Below are 11,038 nucleotides of genomic sequence, written 5' to 3'. Positions count from 1 at the left end.
ACTATTAAGAAACACTTAAGATGCTAATCAATTAATTTGCATACACAAGAACATACAAAAATACACAAAAATGAAATGTTTAAAAAATGAAATAAATTCACCAAAAATAATTTCACTTTATTGACAGGTCTAATAAACATAAATCAATACACTCACACAAATCAGTTTAGTTTGAATATTAAATTCACTGTTACCAAAACTCTTATTGTACCATGGTATAAATCACAAGTTACAATACCTGTATACTGTAGTTTGTTACACACTTTTCACAATTCTTGTCAAGGCATCTGTTACAAACACTGTTATAAAACTAATGCTAGATCTCAAAACTAAGTTAAATATCAATGACCACACAAATATTTTATGTTAATAACATCTCTTTTTTGAAGAGAGAGAGAGAGAGAGAGAGAGAGAGAGAGAGAGAGAGAGAGAGAGAGAGAGAGAGAACCAACTCAAAAGGTCTCTAAAATCAGAATGAATAAATTTTTAGGTTTCCTGCTAGAAGAAAAACGACTAGATGACGTCATTATTAAGGCAAAATGCTTTGGGGCCAAGATCCACAGAATTTTGGAAACATAATCATTGGAATGGCTTATGCAACCTTACAAAACTTTGATGCAATTGCCATTCGCTTTTATTCAATAACTCTTTCATATTTAAAAAAAAAAGGGCATACATGACTTTAAAAAAAGTTTTGGATGAGCTCTCAATGCAATCGATACAACCAGCAGGTAGCTAATTATGATTGGCATGTTTATTAAATAAAGAAAGGGCACAGGTCTTCCTTTATCTCAACTGATGACACTCGACTTGCAACACAAAGTGACTGAGGCCAAAATCTTAAGGCTACAGAGCATTTATCTGACTGATGACAGCTAGCACATCTGGTCTAACATACTAAAAATACTTCTCTCTATATTAAGTTATTATTACGAAATGTATTATTAATTTACATTATGCTGTTAAATTATGTAAATCATTAATATTTGTGAGATCTGATATTACAAAGACATTCTTACATAACTATTGTCATTACACTACAAAACATCTCTTGTACAAAGAAAAAAAATCATACAACATTTACAAAGCACATCATATTATTCTGAAAAATCATACTTTATACATCTTGCAAAAGAATATCATGAGATTCCTCTGCCGAAAAGATTAGTTTTCCCATGTTTGAAGCCAATGATTCACAATAGGATAGATAATCTGCAATTACATTGTGCTTTCCAAAAATGTTCTCTATTTTTACACAGAAGTGTTACAAAATCAGTCAGGGGAGCTACTATGGCTGAGAGATAAGGACAGAATCAGTGATAAAATCCAGCCATGCCCAAAATTTTTTGTAGTTGTTTCCTGGTGATAGGGGAGAGGGGTAGCCTTACGAATACTTTTTACATTATCATCCACAGGAGCAGAAAGGCCTTTTCCAACTTCAAATTACAGATACTGAACAGTTGCCTTTCCAGACTCACTCTTTTCTAGGTTGATTGTTAGTCCTACTTCCCGTAGTTTCTTGAACATTTTTCTTAAAATCCTCAGATGCTCTTCCCATGTTGTAGAATAAATCACTATGTCATCAAGGTATACACCCACTCCTTCTATGGATCCTAAAAGTTGATCCATGACTCGTTGGAATGTTGCAGGTGCATTCATCAGACCAAATGGCAAAACAGTGTATCGATACAGTCCAAAAGGAGTAATGAAAGCTGACAGCAATTTAGCATTCTCATCTAAGGGGATTTGATAATACCCTTTCAACAAGTCTGTCTTGGAAACAAACTTGGCTTTCCCAGTATTATCAGGTAACTCATCTATAAGAGGCAAGAGATAATTTTTAGCCACACTGATGGAATTCAGTACACATCCTAAATGAGCCATCTGGTTTGCAATACTGAAGAACTGTTCATCTTGCTTTCAGCTCCCAATTAGTACCCATCATCGTCCTCTGTGCATGAAGTTGTCTGTGTTACTGAAACTATTTCAGTTTTAGTCTCTGAGAAGTAAGGTTTCAAAAGATCCATGTGTGTCTTCCTTCTGTTGTTTCCTTCTTCCTGGTGTTTCAATTGTGGTGATTGATTTTGTGTGGCTCTCTACCCATTTCATCTCCCACTGAGTGTTCGTCAACAGTGGCACTGGTTGGCACTTTGGGCATGTCAATCAGCCTAATGTCTCCTGCAGTGTCTACCGTAATTGGGAGGGCCACTGGCAGGCTAGAGCCATCAAAGGGTGCCACCAAGATGGAAATGGAATCCAGTCTCTCAGAGTGAGGTATCTTCTGTGGCCCAGCTGCAGAGAATGTGGTGCTTACTAAGTTGATGAACTTGGTGGATGGGACATGACTTGGGCAGGCCAGATGTCCAGAATTAAAGTGGCCGGAAGCACCACAGGATTGACAAGGGTCCTTTGTGGGGCTCGGTTACCTTCGGTGACCGTCGGTGGAGGAGATTGAGTGGAAGTGGATAGCAATGAGTTCTGGTTATTACTAGGAGGCTGCTAGGCAGTGCCCAACTTGTGGCAGCACTTGGATTAGGTGTGCTCCACCTTCTTATAGTGGGTGTGTGTGGGCTTGCTAGGTAGTCCATTCTTCGGGCAAATTGAGCCTGCGAGGTACCCGGGTGACACTATGCGTCGTTGAGACATGTTGTGGGACTGATTGTACGTTTCTCAGGAATCGGCCATATGGCAGGCTTCCATAAGTGTTGTGGGTTGCATGTCATTGAGATACACAGCAAGGGGCCCGGAAACACATTGGAAAAGATCCCCCAGCATGGTCCAATTGAACAGGTCCTTGAACGTAGTGCACGACAGGGAGTTGAACAAGCATGTACCAGACTGGGTCTTGTAACAGGCCCATTCTGTCCAGGACCAGCCAACTTCCTTGGCAAGACCTCAAAATTGTTGTCTCCATTTCTCCAGGGTTATCTTGTAGGCTTTTGTTATAACCCTACGAAGTTCTACCATATTACCTCTTTGACTCTTCTCCAGTGAGTGGAGGGCTGCCTTAGCTTTACCTTCCATGTGCTTGGCAAGCACTAAGGCCCTCTCTGTCTCGGTGGTGTTGTAGTTATCAAAGAGAGTCTCTATTTCTTCTAACCATGCCTATGGCCCTTCCTCAGTCCATTTGGGGACTAGGGAATTAATGCTTGATATGGGAGCATTTGGTGCAGCAGGTGCGGGGTTGGAGGCTTGTTGCATGGCCATAGCTTCAGCACTTTCCTTTTTTGCCTTCTCCAGACTGAGCTCCTTTTCTTTGAGAGCTAGCTCGCTTTCCCTGAGGACTCATTAATGCTGTATTTTCTTCTCTTCTCTTACATCTTCATACTTCCTCTGCTGCTCTCTTTCCTCCTTCTCTTTCTGGGATAAGTCATCCAGTTGTTCTTTCACACACACAGTGAGGTTCTTTCCCATGAGACCTGCCTCCTTCCCCAGATCCATGAAGGTTCTGTAATGTTCTGTCGCCATGGTTCTGGTATGTTAGAATGGGTAGGAGCGTCTACACTGGATAACTGGAATTACTTATGAATTTGGGAAGTGCCCCTCAGATTTGGGTGACACTTCGGTGGTGTGGCACTTTTTCAATAAGGTGGCGCTGTGGCTGAATGTGCCGTGCAAAGGTCACACTTATGCCACTCTGTATCTCGAGGTGCAGATGTATTTACCTAGCCACACAGGACTTTTTGTCTTTAGTGGCACTATGGTGCCGGTGCATTCCAAGGAATCAACACTCTCTTGGAGTACAACTAATTGTACCAAGGGGAAATTCACTCTGCCCAAGCAGAGTGTAATTAATAAGTAGGAGAAAAAGGAAAGGTAAGAGAAAACAGATAGGTGAGAGCTTCAGTGGGTTATGACAGTGCTTCAGGTTAGTGGCACTGTGGAAAAGAAAGACCAATTTTGGTTGCCCTTTTTACTTGTGGGTGACTAGTTCCTAGTACTAGCAGTGCTACTTCCTTTCATGAGGAGGGAGGAAGGGTTTCATGCTTAAGTCTGGATAAATAGACCCCACTCGTGGTGGACAGTTGTCAATATCCTCAAGTATTTGTGGGACAGAGGTGTTTTCTTTTTTTCTTCTATGTCAGTCCATTCTTTCTATAAAGACGGGTCAAGTAGGCTCTCGGCTACCTAAAGTGCTTCATTAAAGTAAAGTAAAGAGAAAAGAAAAAGAAAGGAAGAAAGTACTAACACTCAAGTGCATAGGCAAAGTTTGCACTCTGTGAGAAATGAGAGAAAAAGAATGAAAATTTAAATGAATACTAACAGGGTTTCTTATTTTGAATACTCTGATTAATTTGGTTATGTTAGGTAATGGGTTATCTGCCAATATTAGTTTAATTCATGTACTTGTAAGTATTATTAAATTATGCTGAGTTTCTTTTTATTTTCTTTTTAGGTAATTCCCTGCTATGTTGTATATTTGTATATGAACTTCTTTTATATTTCATAGCCTTTTTTTACATTTTCTGACTAATTGGCTAATGTTCTTTGAAGCATTTATATAAAATTATGCCTACCAAGTTTTCTCTTTAATTGAAGTATTTATTATAAAGATTTGTGAGTGCAGTAGTACGCTACGCAAAGTAGTTCTCGAATCAGTGCATACGAGTGGAAGGTTCTTTGAATAAGTAAGAAGCCTGCATGTGATGTCAGCCTTCCTACTCATTCAAAGAACCTTCCACTCATATGCACTAACAACACGGTCTTGTTTATACCAGCACCGAAGATTTAAGATTGCGGCTATTTTATTCGCAGGCAACCCCAAGATGGTTAGCTGATCACGTGACTGCTCACAGCTGAGGGTTCAGCAAATGGGCTGGAGCGGGTAACGATGATCAGAGGAGGAATACAGAACTCCTGACTCGCTGGGCGATTTTATTTCAATACAAAAGGAACAAAACACTCAAATTCCCCTTACAAAATGACTGAGGCTTAAAATACCAGGAATGCAAGTCACTTAACGTTATAAAGACGCAAAACGAATTTGTTAATTTTTTTTTTTATTGTGGCGCATCGTAACTAATTACTGCACTCGGTGGCCATCGTCACATTGGGGCCCATTACAGTACAAAGGAATGGACACGTGATGTTCTTACTAAGCCTGATTTATGTTAATGTAAAAAGGCAAATTATGAAATTAAACACTGACACAGTCATTTACGCTTATTAATGGAAAAGCAAGTGAAATTTAATATGATTTTCACACGGCTGAAAGTAATTCTTGTCGTAACACTGATTCAGGGGTCTCTCTCTTTTAGGATTGACATGGTTGCTTTGTCCTATACCCTAGGGACTTATGAAATTGTCCATCCTACCCTATGAGAGAAGCATTGGGAACAAGCTCTCGTTTCTCTTGGTCATGCACTAAGCTAACTATACTCATTTTTTTTTTACCAAGGTGCATTTGGCTCACTCACAGGGGTGCCCTTTTAGCTCGGAAAAGTTTCCTGCTAGCGCAGTGGTTCCCAAACTGGGGGCGCGCCCCACTAGGGGGGCGTGAGGACGATACAAGGGGGCGTGAAGTCATCTGCTCGAAATTGCTTGTTTAATAGAATAATAGAATCATTAAAAGAACAAATATCTGTCATTACATACATGCAAAGTATAATTATAGCAGTCACTCCAACCCATTTTCTATTAAGCTAGTTCTCTTTACATGTTTTGGACACGTCACTGATACCAACCAACTGACGCCACTGAGGGACTCGTCACAAACTCCCAATACTCCATCCTGTCAACCCGAGCACATATTCCCCTTGTCCACGGTAGGGATTTATTTCACTCTTCAATCCATATGTGATTATGGAGTGTTATTGTGATTTCATATGTGATATTACAATGGCTGTTCTGCTGCGTATAATTGTGTCAACGTTTTTCAGCACGTTCTTACATCATATCTGAAATGTTTGTTTGTGTGTATCGATGGTTGTTGTCAGTTGCGATCGATGGTTGTTGTAGCAGTGGTCAACTGAAATGTATGTGTTTTTATGTGTAGTATATGATATGGTGAACGGGGACGATGTGGGCATGTATGAGTGATATTGTAACCTTGACGATTTGCAAAGGGTAGAACGATGCAGTATGGAATGTCTTGTTGATTTTTTGTGAAATACTCATTGTGATCGAAAGTGTGAAAGGTGAATAATACGCTGTGAGTTTTGTATGCTAGTTTGAATGTATGTGGTGAAGTGTGTGCGTTGATTCCAGTATAGGCGGCGAATTAATTGTGTGTGACAAATCCATGTACTGTATAACTGAGCATTTTCGTGCGTGTAGTTTTACTTCGTTTGCTTCTTCTCGTTGTATTTTCCGCTGTTGTTCTCATTGTCATTATTGTTAAGGTATAAACCACGTTGTGTGCTGAATATTTGTGGTATGTTACAGATTTATGATTTCCAGTTGTGTGACCTATGTTATATGAATGTGTGGTGTGGTGCATGCCAATACGAATACGGTATGTTATATAACTACTTAGTTGTTCCATGGTGCAAATTATAAATTTGTTGCTATTTTCACTTTGCAGAAATGTCTGGAGCAAAGAAAAGAAAGTATTCAGATGAATATATCAAGTATGGCTTCACTGTTACAGAGAGGAATGGAATTCATCTCCCTCATTGTGTCATATGCCATACAGTCCTCAGCAATGACGCCTTAAGACCTGGTCGTCTGGAGCGACATTTGAGTACAAACCACAAAGCATTAAAAGAAAAGCCAAAGGAGTTCTTCACAGCCAAACTGCATGAGCTGAATCATATGAAGCTGGACTCAAGCAGTGTTTTTCATCAAGAAACGTGGAAACTAGTGGAAGCATCTTACGAGCTGTCACTACTTATTGCAAAAGCAAAGAAGCCTCACTCTGTGGAGGAGACTCTTGTAAAGCCCTGTCTTTTGAGAGCTGCAAATACTGTGCTTGGGGAAGAAAGCCAAAGAAAGTTATCAAAGGTTTCCTTAACGGATAACACAGTGAAGCGTCGCATTGATGAACTTTCAGAAGACATAAAAGAACAAGTTTTGGACAAAATAAAAGCATCTCGCTTCTTTGCAATACAGTGTGATGAAAGTACTGATGTTGCTCACCTCTGCCAGCTGCTTGTTTATTCTCGATTCGTGGATGAAGGAACTGTGAAAGAAGAAATTCTTTTCTCAGCAGCACTGGAGACAACAGCAAAGGCCATCGATGTTTTTTCAAAGGTGCATGATTTTTCCATGAGTACGATCTTTCATGGGAAAAATTAGTTGGTGTTTGTACTGATGGTGCCCCAGCAATGATTGGATCTCGCTCTGGATTTGTGAAGCTGGTGAAAGAAAAAAATCCTGCTGTTACTGGGACTCACTGTGTTATCCACAGACAATCATTAGCAAGCAAAACTCTGCCAGGTAATCTACGCAGTTCACTGAATTTGGCAATAAAAGTGGTGAATTTTGTAAAGAATAGCTCTTTGAATTCTAGGTTTTTCGCAGCTCTTTGCTCAGATCTGGGCACTGATTACAAGACTCTCCCTGTTTCACACCGAAGTCCGCTGGCTTTCCAAGGGAAACATGCTGAGACGTCTTACGAGCTCAAGGATGAAGTGGAAATTTTCTTGCAGATGCAGAAACAAGACAAACTGTATGAAGCATTCAGAGAGGAAGACTTTCAGCTCTCACTAGCATACCTTTGTGGACTTTTTGAGGCTATCAACAACCTCAATTTGAAGTTACAAGGAAGAAACACAAACATCATTGCACACTCTGATGTAATCAGAGCTTTCACCGAAAAAATTCATCTTTGGATCTCGCTCTGGATTTGTGAATATGGTGAAAGAAAAAAATCCTGCTGTAACTGGGACTCACTGTGTTATCCACAGACAATCATTAGCAAGCAAAACTCTGCCAGGTAATCTACGCAGTTCACTGAATTTGGCAATAAAAGAGGTGAATTTTGTAAAGAATAGCTCTTTGAATTCTAGGTTTTTCGCAGCTCTTTGCTCAGATCTGGGCACTGATTACAAGACTCTCCTGTTTCACACCGAAGTCCGCTGGCTTTCCAAGGAAACATGCTGAGTCGTCTTTACGAGCTCAAGGATGAAGTGGAAATTTTCTTGCAGAAGCAGAAACAAGACAAACTGTATGAAGCATTCAGAGAGGAAGACTTTCAGCTCTCACCAGCATACCTTGTGGACTTTTTTGAGGCTACCAACAACCTCAATTTGAAGTTACAAGGAAGAAACACAAACATCATTGCACACTGATGTAATCAGAGCTTTCACCGAAAAAATTCATCTTTGGAAAAGAAAAGTACAAGTTGGGAACTTTTCATCGTTCTCACATCTGAATGAGCTCTTGTCTGAGAACGGAAAAAATTGAGCAGTATGACGTGGCAAAAGAGGTTTTATCACATCTGATTCCTTGCTGAGGAATTTATACACTATTTTCCAGATGTCTCAATGAAGAATTCTCTTTGGACATTGGTGCAGAATCCATTTAACACTGATGTGGAGTTGCTACTGGAATCACTGCAAGAGGAAGCCATCGATTTGAAATGTGACTCAAGCGCGAAAAGGGACTTTGAAACAATGAAGTTAGAAGAGTTTTGGGAGAAATATCTCCCCATGTACCCAAAAGTAGGTGAAGAAGCACTTCGTGTGATTCTTCCCTTTTCTTCTACATATCTTTGTGAAGCAGGATTTTCAGCTCTTCTTGTTCTGAAAACTAAACGGCGCAACTGACTTGATGTAGGAAATGACTTGCGTTGTGCGCTGTCATCCTTCAATCCTAGAATTTCTGATCTTGTGAGGAAGAAGCAGCAGCATCCATCTCACTAAATTTGACCAGAAATTGTGCCTTAGTCTCATAAGTATTTCCAAATATTATATGCCATGTTTCCAAATTATCTATTCTTAAAATTGCAACTCAATTTTGCCAATTTGCTAATGCTCAAACTTTTTTCGCTCACTTTGAACCAAATGTTTCGTTTTTAGTTACTGAATGTACTATTATTTGTTTGAGTGGCTTTCATTATTAAATGTAATTGAAACAGAAATCTGTTTTCCTGTACAATGCTAAGAAATAAATGTAAGAATCATTTCATATAAAAAAAAAAAAAAAGAGGGGGTAAAGTAATGGGTCTACTGGAAGCAAAGAGGGGGCGTCAGGTAAGATAGTTTGGGAACCACTGTGCTAGCGGATTGGTTGCAAGTATTTTGTTCAAATTGCATCATTGTTTTCAAATAATTGCCAAGTAATGTGAATCAAAACTTATTTACTAACCTAAATTTCTTCCTCAGATATATGTTTTGTCAATAAATAATATTAACGAATAAAGAAATGATAAAGTATTGTGATGGTGAGTCTAAATTTAATAACAACACCCGCCGAAGTCAACGACAGGAGCTTGTTTTCGGATGCACGCTGCATAATTTTTTACTTTTCTCATATTTTAACACCAATTGGGATAAATTACCCTAAGCATAAGAAAAACATGTTATTATAAACTTTCTTTGAATACCAGAATCTACTAAAAACACGGAATTAATAAAACTGGCTATTAGTGAAAACTTCTGGGGAGGTAAAAGGAACAGCCTGTGGCGGCCTGGCGGGAAAACTATCCCAGGTAATTGTCATTGCAGGTTTTTCCTGATTTATGTAAGTGTTGAAAACAGTGTTATGTTATTGAGATTACTTTAATGGCTACATCTGCAATTAAATAGTTTCTATGCGTCTTTTAGTAGGTGCGCACTAATAAAAATATATTTCGCAGAAATTAACAACTTACTCTTTCATGTAAGTTACAGCAGACAATGCGAGATAAGAAAACTTTTTATTTTCTTATTTTGCGTTCTGTTCAGGATACATAAGGTTAACACGAGTTTCCGTGGATATTTTGAGAAGTAAAAGAATATATGACTGAGTAGAAAATGTACTATACACATATACATTGTAAGGATTAGTAGGCTATAGGCATCTACTGTCAAATACCGGGGCAGGGATGGAAGGGAGAGGGAGGGGTATCGCGGTTGTAACTCGGTGAAATTATGAATACTTTTAATTGTGATTTTTATGCAATTTATGGAACATTACAGTATCCCCAAACCGAAAATAGTGCTATTAATAGAATCTATACCTTTACAACAAAATTAGCAAACCCTTTCTATACGGACTTACATTATTTGCCTACATACACCTAGCCCTTAAACGCCGACTGGACATATTTTACGTCAACAAAAATTGTCTGTCGGGTGCCAAGTGGACGTAAAATACGTCGACTACAAAAAGTTTTTTAAACATTAGCGGAAAAATACTTATAGGCCTCGTTTGCAAATTTTTTTGAATCACGCACCTTGAGAGATGCTGGAAGTTCACGGATCACGCTGTTATTTTGTTTACAAGCGTTACCCAGCTGCGCATGCGCGAATTTCTTTCTTATCTCAAAAGAAAGCATCAGCTAACTCTGCTGAAAATCTCAGAAAGTTTTTAGTCACTTTGTAGTAATTTTTACACCGTTTTATATTAGCCTTTATATAAGGTTTTATTTATGAAAATGTGCACAATTTCATGTAAAATGCAATAAAAATTAATCATGGTTGTAGCTTTTATCAGTTTTGACATATTTTTATATAAATTACGATAAGTGCCAAAATTTCAACCTTTGGTCGACTTTGACTTGACCGAAATGGTAAAAAAATGCAATTTTAAGCTAAAACTCTTACATTCTAGTAATAATCAATCATTTAACTTAATTTTTCAACAAACGAGAACTCTCTAGCACAATATTTCGATTTATGGTGAATTTAAAAAAAAAACTTTTTCCTTACGTCCGCCCCAACTCTGCTGAAAATCTCAGAAATTCTTTAGTCACTTTGTCGTAATTTTTGCACAGTTTTATATTAGGCGTTACATAAAGTTTTATATATGAAAATATGCGCAATTCTATTTAGAATACAACAAAAAAATAACTCATGGTTGTAGCTTTTATCAGTTTTGAAATATTTTCATATAAATCATGATAAGTGCCAAAATTTAAACCTACTGACAACTTTGACTTGAATGAAATGGTACA

At 38.5% G+C, this 11,038-nt stretch overlaps 1 pseudogene; it reads left to right on the top strand.

Moving 5' to 3' along the window:
• Positions 1 to 6,525: 6,525 nt before the first annotated feature.
• On the top strand, positions 6,526 to 8,346 carry LOC136836144 (protein FAM200C-like; annotated as a pseudogene).
• The last annotated feature ends 2,692 nt before the right edge of the window (positions 8,347 to 11,038 follow it).

Source organism: Macrobrachium rosenbergii, chromosome 56, assembly GCF_040412425.1.
Source record: "Macrobrachium rosenbergii isolate ZJJX-2024 chromosome 56, ASM4041242v1, whole genome shotgun sequence".
In the NCBI taxonomy this organism is placed as follows: Eukaryota; Metazoa; Arthropoda; class Malacostraca; order Decapoda; family Palaemonidae; genus Macrobrachium; species Macrobrachium rosenbergii.
This window is presented reverse-complemented; position numbering and strand designations above follow the sequence as displayed.